Source organism: Podarcis melisellensis (genome assembly GCF_964234715.1).
Source record: "Podarcis melisellensis genome assembly, chromosome: 8".
Classification (NCBI taxonomy): Eukaryota; Metazoa; Chordata; class Lepidosauria; order Squamata; family Lacertidae; genus Podarcis; species Podarcis melisellensis.
The window spans coordinates 75,961,095-75,975,136 of NC_138540.1; the positions used below are offsets into that span (position 1 = coordinate 75,961,095).

Here is a 14,042-nt window from a genome sequence, read left to right on the forward strand (position 1 = left end):
TCTATTCATCTTCATTCCAAGGAAAGCAGACAGCTGGGTAAGCACTGCCCCCCCGAGCCTCTCAGAGCTCATTGACTGGAGCGTGTGCAACAATTTTCTCTTTCTGCAAGACACAGCCAATAAAGGAAGGGGCAGAGCCCATTATTGCTGGATCCAGTAATACACACATGCCTATCCACCATCAATCCTGGTGGGATCTGGAGGAATAAATCATTCCCCCCCCCTCCCCAGACAAGGAGGTCAGGTAGACAGACAGTTGCTTTAAAAACAACCCAAGGTTTTAGCTAAATTGAATTGGCACGCGGTACTGTGGCCAGTGCCAAAAACAATTTGAAAACAGACCACTTCAGGAAGTCTTTTGCATTTAGCAGCAAGCTGCGGCGAAGTGGGAGGCTCTTTCTCGCATGAACTGCAGAACCAAAATAATTATAAATAAAAATGCAGCAGCCTCGGCGCCGGCATTTTGGAAAGGACCCCAAGCTGGGTCTAGGCTGGGGAGGGTGGACATTGCTTCTGCGTGTCTCCCAACGTTTCCTCTGCTGTGTCCAAACCTTGAGGTTTCCTGGAGTTGCTTAGCATCTCACCTGAATAGAGGAACACACAGCTTCCTCACTTGGGCCTTTTTTGGAGAAGCTTCACTGATACCGCCCTCATTTGGCCCGAGTCAATTTGATGGGGAGCAGGGGCAGGGTGGAGGGCGGAGCAGCTGGTGTGTTGCTCCTCCCCCTTTCTGGGGAAGAAAAATACTTCTCCCTTTTATTCTGCAAAACATTCTCAGCTGCCTCAGACAGTGGGAGGAGACCTTGGTGTGATCAAGGATTCCAAAGAAGCTCAGCTCCCAGTTCTGGACAACGTTTGGAATTGCCTCTGCCTCCTTCATAGCTGCTGGTGAGTACTTTCGACTGCTTGGCATGGAAGACTTTAGGGCCTCAGGTGGGGTGGCTGGCTTCCATTATCCCTGGAAATTCACCCCATGCTACCATTAAAACCTATCTTCCTCTCCAGATTGCCCTCTCATCCAGCGTAGGAATAAGCAAGCTGTAGCACTTTCCAATTAGCAAATTGATGAGCACCTCCCTGCTAATATATGAAAGCAGAAACAGCAGAGGAGATGTGTTAAGTGAAAACCTATCAGCTTGGTCTCTGCTATAGCTTGTTGACTGGCACCTGCTAGTTACTGAACATGCCCCAGCTCTTTGGGTGGGGCTGGAAAGAAGGGACTCTCCTTCCTTGGAGGTTTTTAAGCAGAGGTTGGGTGGCCATCTGTCATGGATGCTTTAGCCGAGATTCCTGCATTGCAGGGGGTTGGACTAGATGCCCCTTGGGTCCCTTCCAGGTCTAAGATTCTAGCAGAGCATCTGCTTTGTATGCCCCAAAGTCCCAGGTTCACTCCCGGGCATCTCCTCTGCTGGATAATCAAATACTTAAAAGTGTCTAATTAATACCTCTGCCTCTGCTGATAAATCAGTTCATGATTGCCCCAAGACCTGGGGAGCTGCTGCTGATCTAGGTGGACCAAAGGTTTGGCTCAACATGAGGCAGTTTCCTATCCAAAGACGGTTGGAGGCTTTTGCATTTGGTTTGCAAGAAAAAAAAGGGAGATGTCTCATTTGGCGTCAAGTGAATGCTGTTGCTTTTTAAAGGGGAAGATGAACATTGCTTTACAGGCTGGCATTGGGGAGTTGCCTGCTCCCCTTTGCTCATCATGCACAGTTGGGAGTTTGTACTATTAAAAAAAATAAGTGCTGTTAGGTTTCCAGCAGTCTCTGTGCATGAGGAGAAAATGAAACACTCTCGCACAGAAGACTGGCCTCGGAAAAGGTGCAGGATGCGAAACATTCCGTGAGTTTCTGAATGATAATTGGAACTGAGTCTGTGGCTTGATTGGCTGTTTGTGAGAGAGGAAGAAAATGAGACATCAAAGGCGAGCGGCTGGGGAGAGAGAGGAGACAAATTTGCTGCTTGCAACCATGTTAGGGAACTTCCAAATACAGAGAGTTTTAATTCATAACCATATTTATATAGGAACCTTATGGATGTCTGACCAGACTTTGGGGGGCCATGATTTCTGGGGCAACACAAATCTGAGGTTCGAAATCCGGGAATGATTTTGGCCTCCTGCTGCATCTCAGTGTTTGACTATTGGGGAGCCTGAACCTTCTGGTCTCTTCTAAACAATCCCACCCAAGGTCCTTCTTTATTGATTGATCCCTGGATGAAAGTCGAGAGTGAGGGAGGGATGAGCTATTTTGCCCATTATGCAGAACGAGGTGTCTGACTGAGGTGGGAGCATTGCAGCTGGGGCGTGGCTGGGGGGGGCTAAAGACCGGGGTTTCCCACTCCCTCATTCAGCTCAACTGTGGGTGCCCTCGGGGCTAGTCACTATTTCTCACCACAACCTACTTTGCAGGGTTGTTGTGAGGATAAATTGGACAGGAGGAGAGAAATCACACATGCTGCAGCCTTGAGCTCCTTGAAGGAAAAGGATGCATGTGTTGTTATTTTTTTTAAAAACCGAATTAACTATCTTCCCTAACGTGTAAACAAACCCACAAGGAGGATAGGCAAAAACTCCAACCATGCAGGAGACTTGCGGACAAGGGTGAAATAGTTCTGCGAAGCCCCTTCTCAGACAGAGCTGGTAATCATAACACAAGGAAGACAGCAGTGAAGGCACAAGCAGCATTCATCAATAGAAACAACCTTTTTGAATATTTATACATTTCAAAAATGTATTTATGGGAAAGCTGTATACTGGGGAGAGGGGGGGAGGTTTAGGACAATAGTGCTAAAGCTCTCCCACCCTGACGGACCTCCTGCAAATTGTTGGGGGTCTCAGCAGGCTACTTAACAAACTACTTTTATCCCACAGATGGAAGAACATGCAGGATCCATACTTCAATACCTTTCTAATGCGATGGATGTGGGTGTGTTTGTGTGCCAAGTTCTAGGAAGGCAGGACGGGGCAGAGATATTATGGGCTGTTCGGCAGCCTTTTTATGTGCACTGCCTGAACGAAAGCTTGGAAGACCACAGTTTGAGGAGCAGTGTATTGTAGTGGTTAGAGCGTTGCAGTAGGACTTGGGAGGTGCCCTTGAATTATCCCAACCTTGAACTCTTTGGAGGAAACAGGGGTTATACAAATAATAACAGTCAAGCAAACCTCTGGCTTAGGACAGCCACACACTGGCAAAACTGGGCATCTCCCCCTTAATAATTGAATGATGGCCTCTAGAAGGGAGTAGGAGAGAGCGAAAACCATGGTTGCTTGGACAGAACCTTGTGCAGAGCTTGGGAACTCATCCTCCCTGATCATTGGCCGTGATGGCAGGAGATTCTGGGAACTGGAGTCCAACATCCCCTAGAGCAGAGTTCCCCAAACTTAGGTCTCCAGCTGTTTTTGGACTACAACTCCCATCATCCCTAGCTAGCAGGGCCGGATGATGGGAACTGTAGTTCAAAACCAGCTGGAGACCCAAGTTTGAGAAACCCTGTTCTAGAGGGTCAGAGGTTTCCCAGTCTGAGATCCAGTGTAGAATTTGGAGCAGGGGGGGCAACTTGAATAAAATAAGGGGGGCAGGTAAGGATCACCTCACATAATCAATCACATGATGCAGTGTGCGCACACCATTTGAATGGCAATGCCTATCAACTTTGAGGGAGGATGGCCCTGTCAAATATGGGGGGGGGGGGCCTGAAGGGACCTCGGCCCCTAGCAGTTGGCTCTGGAGAGAGGTAGGTATAGCAGACCTTGACCTTCATGTGTTACAGATGTAGCCACAGCTGGTAGCCGAGGGGCACAAATCACAGCAGTTCAGAGTTGATGGGCTCCTTAGACCTCAGTTCTGTTTCTAGCAAGGCCAGGCAAGCCCTAAGGAAGCTTTTTGCACCCAAGGGCCACATTCTCTCCTGGGCAACCTCCCGTGGGCCACATATCAGTGATGGGTGTGGCAGAGGCAAAAGTATCCAGAGCAACAAATGGGTTGTTGTTTTTTGCCTTTGTACAGTAGACTACTTTCGACACACATTCACACACACACACGGAATGAGCTTCCTCTTATTTTAATTAACTAACGGCTTTCTGGAGAGCCTCCCCCCTCCATTGAACCTCACTGCAGTGCTTCAGACAGTGGTTTGGCAACCACTCCCTGAACAGCTTTTCTAGGCTGTCTGCCACCGCCATGACTTTCTTGCCTACTTGTCTGCTGTTCTGTCATCACACTGAAGTGGGCCACCTACTGGTGGCCCTGTGAACTGCAGCTTGACAACAGCCTTACGTGTACACACACACACACACACACACACACACACAGTAAAACTGATTCATTTTTTTACCCCCACTGTCATAAACTCTATACAAACGAGAGGTGCTTTCATTAGCTCAAAAACATACTGCCTGATATATCCTTGATATTCATTGTTCCAGAACAGAATGAAAAATGCCTGCCATTCCAGAAATTTCATAGAATCATAGAATCGTAGAACTGGAAGATACCCCAATGGTCATCTAGTCCAATCCTCTTCTGATGCAGGAATTTGAACTTAACAGGAATTTGCTTGCTTCTGAAACATGTCACCTTCACCATTACTGAAAGCACAAAAAATAATGTGCAGACTTATTCAGTTTATTTCTACTTGTTTTGCATCTCCTTCCATGGAAATTTTTAAAGCAGAGGTTGGGTGGCCATCTGTCGTGGATGCTTTAGCTGAGATTCCTGCATTGCAGGGGGCTGGACTAGATGACCTGAGGGGGCCCTTCAAATTCTACAATTCTATGATTCTATAGTAGTAATAATAATAAAATTAATAATAACTTTTATTTATACCCTGCCCTCCCCGGCTCAGGGCAGCTAACACCAGTAAAATTACGGTAAAAACATAATAGGGGGGAAAAAACTCAATTTAAAATACAGGTTAAAATGCAATTTAAAATGCAGCCTCATTTTAAAAGTAGCTCATAGATCAAAACCATAAGGGGAGGGAAACATAAGGGTCAGACTGAGTCCAAAACCAAAGGCCAGCGGAACATTGTTTTCCATAGTGAGGAACCTCTGAGTAGGATTTCCAGTTCTGGAAGATCAGGGATTATATCTGAGGAAAGGTGGACATTTATCAGCCAGCATAAGGACTTTGTAGCCATTCGGGTTTTTCTGGTGCTTTTCAGCAACATCTCCAACTTCTTTCCTTAGGAATGTGCCTGCTTCCTCACTGAATGTCTTTTGTGTCTTATTTTCTTTTGCAGACATTTTGGTCCAAGGAACATCTTTCCTCAAACAGAGACTTTCCATCACCATGCAGGCTGCCCTGGGACTTCTCCTCTTTTCTGTGCTTCTTGCTGGAGGTAATTAGAGATTGGAGAGATCTCCAGTTCATTTTCATGAGAACCAGCCCAATTTGAACTTGAACAAGAGCCTTGACCTAGCCTTCAAAATTTGACCCTGTGGGTCTCCACCCCCCACAATAAAGAATTGTAGAGTTGGAGGGAACAACAAGGATCATCTATCCCAGTGTTTCCCAACCTTTTCCCTACTGTGGCCCCCTTCCTTTCTTCCTGTGCCCCCCACATGGGTGTACTCAAGGGGGCAGGGAACAGTGGCACCCCAATAAGTAACATATGGGAGAATTTTAAAAAGCAAGTGGTCCTCACTGACCTGGTGCAAAAATATCTTGTCATCTGGAGGAGCCCTGGCTCCCTAGATAAAACACTATAGCCCCCCCACCCTTACCTGGGAGTCAGGCCCACTGAACTCTGTGTGCCTTTCTTCTGAGTAGACACTTAGTTATTTCCTAGATGCAAGTCAGCAGCACTAGATGACCCTGCTTGGCTAGGTGCTGGGGTGGATTTCTGTTCTGTTGTTCTTCCCAATGGGAAGAGGGGGAAAAAGGGGGGAATTTTAGGGCATCATAATGTCTGCCATAATAATGTATGTTTGTATTATGCACATACATAATAATGTATGTACTGGGTTGTTTTCCTGGAGGAGGGCTGGGATAACCATAGTAATCCCATAGTAAGATTACCATACAGGATTATATTATATTTTAGGGCAAATTAAAGACTTCCCCATCTATATTCCTAGTGGTGAGAAGAGGGGAAAGAAGGAAAATATGCGAATGGTTTAGAGGGCACAGCATAATGCCATCCCTCATCTCCCATCAAAAGGCAGCTAATTGCTCAGTTGTGTTATCATTTCTGGCTTTATTTTACACACACCCTTTTTATTCCCTTTTCCCAGCTAGTTCTTTGGAATGTGAAGTATGCAGCAGTAATGCTAAAACTTGCTCTGGACGAAAGGTGACTTGTGAAGATAAGAATGATGTCTGCCAACATTTAGTGACTGAAGTTAGTGGTAAGTGAGATGGAGCCTAAGTCTTTCTCAGCCAATGGTAACGCTGTGCTGTGCATTATCCTCGGGAATATATGAAGTAGCCTAGTGGGTGTAGCGATGGTTGAATGCAAGGAATGTATGGTCATCCAGATGTTCCTGCATTCCAACACCCAGCACCCCTGACCCTCAACCATGCTGGCTGAGGCTGATGGGAGATGGAGCCCCAACAATACCTGTAAGGCCAAAGAAAGGACAACTGTGTGGTGGGTCCACCAATGTCTGGAAGGGCACTGACATATATGGATTCAAGTTTGGCTCACCTGCGTTTTGCTTCAAAGACATGTCCAATTTTATTTTTGAACTACAGCCCTTCCTGGGGGAAGAGGAAAATTTCAGAGCAAACTTTTCAAATGCAAGAAGAATTTGGAGCGAGAGAGGGGAAGGGGCTTATAATTGCAGTGGGGGCTTCTTTCCTCCTTCTGTTTTCTGTTTTCTTTTTTCTTTTCAGTTTAAATTTTTTATTTTCAAAGTTTCAAAAAACCCCCACAATTTTACACACACACACACACGCGTGCGTGCGCGCGCGCACACACACACACGTTTACATTAAGCCATAATCCATATCTGTACATTTATGGGGTTCCCTGAACCCCCGGACTCCCCCCCACCTCTCCCTTGGCTTCCAAAATTTATCTTTCTTTTTTACTGCATCTAATTACATTTATCTAAATTATTACACATCAATTTTATCCTTTGTCGTTTTAAATTACAAGTGCCATATCACTCCTGCTAACCTTTTTAAATGTTTACAGTGTTCTTTAACATATTCTATAAAGTTATGCCATTCTTTGTCGAATTTATTATCCTCTTGGTGCCTGATTTTCCCAGTCAGCCTTGCCATTTCCGCATAGTCCATCATTATCCTTTCTTCTTTCGATGGGGTTCTTTCTTCTTTCCATCCCTGGGCAAATAATATTCTCAAGCTTCTTTCCTCCTTTCATTGCCGCTGTCATGATCATTCTTAACATTCCCCCCTCCCCCCAATTGGCGGTGTAGGAGCAGAGATTTGGCTAATGCCACAGTCGTTCTGCTTTCCCGCAGAACTCTGCCTTTTGCTGCTGACGGCTTGAATGACACTTAAACAAACAGAAAAGACAAGAGAGAGAAAAAGATCCCCCTTCCCCGTAGTCACATTTGCAATCAGCCTCCCCAACTGCAGACTCATTCCACACAAACACACAAAAAGGAACTGGCACCTGTGAATGGGGAGTGATCCACAGCCATTAATAGCTGGAAATGATGTGGAAACATTTCCCCCACCCCATGACCACAAAGAAAGTACTGTAATGCACTTAAGGATCCTTTTATGGGATATTTATTAGCAACCTTTAGCGTCAACCCTTCTCAAACTTGCTTCCAGTAAGATGTCTTAATGCACAATGCACCATCAATTTCAAACCCCAAAACAACACTGCACATCTTAAATTTGCCCCGTACGGGAAAGTTGCACAGTCCTTAGTTAAATTCTGGGATTTGCTTCCATTATGCAGTAGTGGCTACCAACTGGGACAGCTGCCCCATTTAAAGGGGGATTAAGAAAATGCATTGTGCATCCAGCTTTCCACGGCTACTAGATATGACATATATCTAGTACCTCCAGTGTCAGAGACAGCATGCATCTGAGTATCAGCTGCTGAGGAAAACATGTTGGGAAAGTGCTGTTGCATCCATATCTTGCTTCTGGTCCGTAGGAATCTGGTTGGCTATTGTAGGAACAGAAGTAAGGACTTTGACTTCATCTAGTGGGATCCTTTTTCTGTTCTTTCAATAAAAATAAGATTGATTTTGAAAAACCCTTAACCAGCAGCAATATGACAGAAACACCCAACCCAGTCTCAAAGTAGTGATGTAGTACGTCTTCAGGGCCGGTTCACCCATGAGGCAAGGTGAAGTGACAGCATCAGGCAGCAGACTCCACATGGGCAGCAGATCTGGCCTCTCAGGAATGCATCATCTGCTGTTGCCACCACAGTGGTGTGTTTCTTGGAGGCTGGTTTTACCGTCTCCCCAGCAACCCCCTCCCAATGCCGCCTCTGCAGATGCCCGTTGGCGAATAGGAGGCACTGCTGGTTTCCTCCTACTCTTGTTCCTGATGTAGATCTTCTCTCACGCCTTCTTCACTCCCTGGGGGGTGGGGAATGGGAATACTACCACCATTTTGTGGTTTGCCTCAGATGCCACCATGTCTTGGACTGGCCCTGTGTGTCCCTGTTCTTAGAAACATCCCAAGGAGCCTTTGCGATAAATTCACACGAACACATTCATATCTTGCTGCGAGTAGAATAAGACATGTTCTTGTGATTATTTCGTGTGGCTTTGATTTTGTTCGCCTCCTTGAGCATGCAACTGAAAAGAATGGATGCCAGTGGCATGGAAATGTATTGTCCGGGCCATAATGGCTTGGAACGTTGATTCTGCGGATAACCCATCTTTCTTTTCTACATCTAGGGACGTTCCGCGTCGAAAAGAAGTGTGAGAAGAAGGCTACATGTGAGTCTTTTAAAAACCAGATAGGGAAGTCTGCACCTGGTCAATTTACAGGAGTAGTCAATGAAATTGTGTGCGACAAGGCACCTTCACCTTATGCATCGCTCCTCCTGGCCCTCTCTGGGCTCCTGCTGAAGAATGTCCTCTTCTAATGGACCACGTGCAGCAACTCAGCATGAAAAAACTCTTCCACCGCATTAATTGCTCGCATGCCATCTTCTTTGAACTTGCTCCTTTGGCTTTCCAACTGTTTTTGTCCTCCTGTATGATTGGCTGAATGGAAATGAATAAAAAAATGATACATGGAGAGAGAAAAGAGTACCTGCTTCTCTTCATTTGGGAATGAGGGGTAGGTGAGAAAAGAATTCCCCCCACCATTCACACTGGCTAGCTCAAGGGGTGACAACCTCCAGATGTACCACACCGTCTGGGCTAGGGAAGAGCTGGCCCTCAGCCTAATTAGGACTGCCCCTTGACCCCTCAAATGGCCCACAAGGCCATTTTGTTTTCTTTTTCTTTACAAACCATGCCCACCTGTCAGTCATGTGACATTGCCTTTCAATCATCCTGGCCATCTGCTATTGACGCTGATGATTTGTGCCTCACTGCAGTAGCAAGTAGAGATTCAGCCGCTGCATTCCGTGAGGCTTTTGTTCTTCACCCCCCCTTATTTCTTCATTTGAAATAGATGCATCCTTTGCTAAGGTTGTTGTTGTTGTTCAGTTGTTTAGTCATGTCCGACTCTTTGTGACCCCATGGACCAGAGCACACCAGGCACTCCTGTCTTCCACTGCCTCCCGCAGTTTGGTCAAACTCATACTGGTAGCTTCGAGAACACTGTCCAACCATCTCGTCCTCTTTTGTCCCCTTCTCCTTGTGCCCTCCATCTTTCCCAACATCAGAGTCTTTTCCAGGGAGTCTTCTCTTCTCATGAGGTGGCCAAAGTATTGGAGCATCAGCTTCAGGATTTGTCCTTCCAGTGAGCACTCAGGGCTGATTTCCTTAAGAATGGATACGTTTGATCTTCTTGCAGTCCATGGGACTCTCAAGAGTCTCCTCCAGCACCATAATTCAAAAGCATCAATTCTTCGGCAATCAGCCTTCTTTATGGTCCGTCTCTCACTTCCATACATCACTACTGGGAAAACCATAGCTTTACCTATACAGACCTTTGTCGGCAAGGTGATGTCTCTGCTTTTTAAGATGCTGTCTAGGTTTGTCATCGCTTTTCTCCCAAGAAGCGGACAATTCCACACACTCTTCCTTCTTCCCATCTAAGGCCAGGAGAGGCCTTTGGAGAAGCAGTGCAGGGGAGAAGGTGTTGGTCTTTAGATCTTTCTTTTTATTTGAAACCAGCTCTTGTGGGACTCCACTCAATTAAAGCTGACATTTGTGTGCATGCGTGTCTAGCATCAGGTAAAAACACAGCAAAACTAAAGTTGTGACTAAATTGTAGTGATTCGGTCCACATTAACACCATACATTGAAAAACACCATGAGACCACACAGCTTCACCCAAAGAATTTTGGGAGCTGTAGTCTCTTAAGAGTGCAGAAGATTGTTAGGATACCCCAATTCCTTTTAGAGTGCTACAATTTTCAAAGTTCTCCGGGAGGAGGGATTGATTGTTAAACTAGGGGTCTCCTGAAAATTCTCAGCACCTGTAACAAACTTCTTTTCCCAGGATGCTTTTGGGGGAAGATGTGACTGTTTAAAGTGTTACCTTTGTGCTTTAAATGTATGGTGTGAATGTGACCTTAATGAAGAGGTTTAGTTTAGAACACTTCCTGATTCTTTGTCAATTGTTGCTACTGCAACCTGATCTCAGCTAACAGCAGCAGTCCTATTATTTTGAAGGAGATTCCACTCTGTTCTGTAACAGGAGCACACGGCAAAATAGGAGGTTAGGAATGGGGCCTTATATTTCTTTGTATCACAACCCTGGTGTGAAATTCCATGCCATGGCTACATTCTGATTTAAACAGGCACTATTTGATTTATTTTAATTTTTTTAACCTTTCCCCTGCTCCTGATGCATTTGGCAACGATTGGATTTTCTTATTTAATTGATTTAATCTAACAGAATTTATATACTGTTGGATAGTAAGAAAAACTTCACAAAAATATAAAATAAAATTTTAAAATTATTAATAAAACGAGGTATTTAGGAATTGTTCAAAAGATGATTGAAAACAACAGAAGCTAAAATGAGATAAAACACATGGGACTTCTGCTTGCCTTAACAAAAAATCATGAGAGTTGAACAGTACAATTCAGACCATTTAGCCCAATCTACTACACAATGGCTCTATAATGAAGGATACAATTACAGGACCTTAGCAAAGTGTCATCTGGCCTCTACTTAAATGCTTCTGGTGAAATAGTCCCAAAGCTCCCAGGGCAGTCGATTCCCCTTCCTTAGCCTTTGGAAGCAAAGTGATGATAAACCCATGGTGGAGTCTGGAGGAAGAAGGTTTGGCAATAGTTTGCAGCATTCAGCGAGTGCAAGTTTCATCATCCAGGACCACGGACAGCTCCCAGGGAAGAGACAATTTGTGCTCTGTGTTAACTGAGCCATTATATCTGTGAGCCTCCAGATGTTGGGCTATTTTGCTGTGAAAACCAAAATGTCACTGCCTCCTTTCTACATTCAGAAAATCCAGTTAGACTTCAGCACTGACAATGGGAGACACTTCCCCCCAATTGTTTCTGATGCCACTTCTCTCACCTGCTGCCTAAGGCTACATTCACACCATAAATTAAAAGCAGTAGGATACCAATTTACACAGTCATGGCTTCCCCTGAAGAATTCTGGGAGCTGTTGTTTGGGACGGGTGTTGAGAGTTGTTAGGAGACTCCCTCCCCCATTCCTCTCTCAATTCCCAGCATTCCCTGGGAAAAGAGATTGATTGTTAAATTACTCCGAGAATGGCAGGGGAAGAGGGGCCTCCTAATAAATCTCAGCAACCTTAGCAAATAACAGCTCGCAGAATTGTTTTGGGGAAGCTATGATTGTGCAAAGTGGTTCCAGAATGCTTTCAGTTGTTGGTGTGAATAACTTATTAGTCAGTTCCACCTGCCATTGGCTCTGGGTCCACCTGCTGTTAGGCACCCTGCCTCCAGCCCCACCAGTCCCAAATGAGGACAGTCACAACCATGAAAATTTTAATTGAACTGAACTTAACCCCAATCCCTAGTTATAGTCACCCTTGTGCCTAGTTCTATTAATTTTAGGGGAGACAAGCAAGGAAGGAGCTTTCTCCACCAATCTATTTGGTTAGGCACCCAAGGTGAAACAAATGTTTGCATGCATTTTTTGCAAGTTGAGGATATTTCCAGGAATCCGTGGTCCCCTGGCGGAAAACTCAGATAAAAAATGACCACATAAGGAGATGCAATCTGAAATGCAAGGAGAGACAGTAATGGTTCTGCGTCTGCTGGAACTGGCATAGCAATTAAACTTGGCTGTTTCCTTAGGTGAGTCATCTGAAGTTACAGGAAAGAGCTGGCAGGTTCAACATCTGATTTAAAAAGCTCATTTCAAGCAATTTCCATGTGTTTGAATGAGAACAAAAGAAAAGACCAGCTGGATCAGGCCAAAGGGTTTTAAGTCCAGCCTCCTTCTCCCACAATGGCCAAACAGGTGCATTATACACAAGCATAATGCCATTCTCCCACTCATGAACCCCAGAAGCCGCTATTCATAGGGGAGTTGCTCCAGCCCCTTGATAATTTTTGTTGGCCTTTTCTACACCTTTTGCAGTTCTGCAACTTCAGTTTGTGGTACAGTGACCAGAACTGAATATAGTATTCCCAGTATGGCTGCACCATAGATTTGCATAGAGGTACCGCTAGCAGAAAGGTAGTACCTCTGGTGAGGGGACACATTGTGCTCCTTCTGGGGTAGTTTGTCTATCTTTGGTCCCCACCCTGCATTCAGCTGTCATCTGTGGCTCCTAGAAGCTGTCAGCATGCAACAGTGGCTACACCACCAGGAAATGGTTTTAACTGGACAGCTAAAACCAGGGGTCAGCAACCTAAGGCCCAGGGGTTGGAAGTGGCCTGTGGAGGTTGTTTGACCAGCCCCCGAGCCACCGCCCCCGAACCAAGCTGCCTGCTTGTGCACTGCACTAAACCGGTGAGCGGGGCACGGGGACTCGCTTCAGTGGCGCCAGAAATCACGTCTGTGCAGACGCAGACACCGGAAATTGCACACACGTGATCTGGCACATGAAGGGATACCCGCGGGACTGATCCGGCCCAGTCAAGATAAACTTTGCTGACCCCTGGCTAAAACAGGTGAGGGTAGTCAATGTTGGAAAAACACCCTGGGGGTGCCTGCAAGCCCCCGAAACTCTGAGCTTCCTTTGATGCTGCAGATGTGGTTTGCAACAATCTCATCTGCAGCATCAGAGGAGTGAAATTGCTAGCAGCCAACAAGGGGAGAGAGGGGAGAGACTCCATCAGGCAAGGCCTCCTTGCACCTGCCTTGCCCCACCCCCTGGCCCTGGGATTCTTCATAAGGAAGCTGTGCCTGGAGGAAGAACTGTGAGGGGAGAGACTTCATCAGGCAAGGCCTCCTTCCACCTGCCTTGCCCCACCCTCCGGCCCTGGGTCTCCTCATAAGGAAGCTATGCCTGGAGGAAGAACTGTGAGGGGAGAGACTCCATCAGGCAAGGCCTCCTTCCACCTGCCTTGCCCTACCCTCCAGTCTCTGCTTCTCATTTTGTATTGTATTATGTTGTGCACTGTGGTTTGCTGTTGTTTTATTGACTGGAGTTTAGAAATTACTTGTTGTAACTGTTGAGTAGATTTCTGTTTAATTTTGAAATGCTGATATTTAATATTATTCTATATTGTTTTAATGAATGTTGAAGGTTATTTTATTTGCATATTGTATATTGTATTATGCATACTGTCTTAGTTAGATGATGTTAGCCGCTCTGAGCCTGGCTTTGGCTGGGGAAAGCGGGATACAAATAAAAACTTATTATTATTATTATTATAAACCCTTGGTGAGTTAGGGACTCGCTCCGCAAGTGAAGACAGGCTCTGGTGGACTGAGTGGATGAGACCAATAGTGGGTCCAATGGTCAAGAAGGTGGTTTCTGCACATGCTGTAAGAGGGAAGAGAGGGGCAAACAGGGCTTGTCAACCTGGGAAGAT

General features: G+C 45.7%; 1 long non-coding RNA gene across 1 annotated transcript; it reads left to right on the plus strand.

Annotated features, from left to right (window-relative positions):
* The first annotated feature begins 732 nt into the window (after positions 1-732).
* LOC309375678 lies at positions 733-9,192 on the plus strand. The gene is made up of 4 exons (XR_014171000.1): positions 733-888; positions 5,243-5,341; positions 6,237-6,350; positions 8,838-9,192. It is a non-coding gene; the product is annotated as an uncharacterized lncRNA (long non-coding RNA).
* Positions 9,193-14,042: the final 4,850 nt, after the last annotated feature.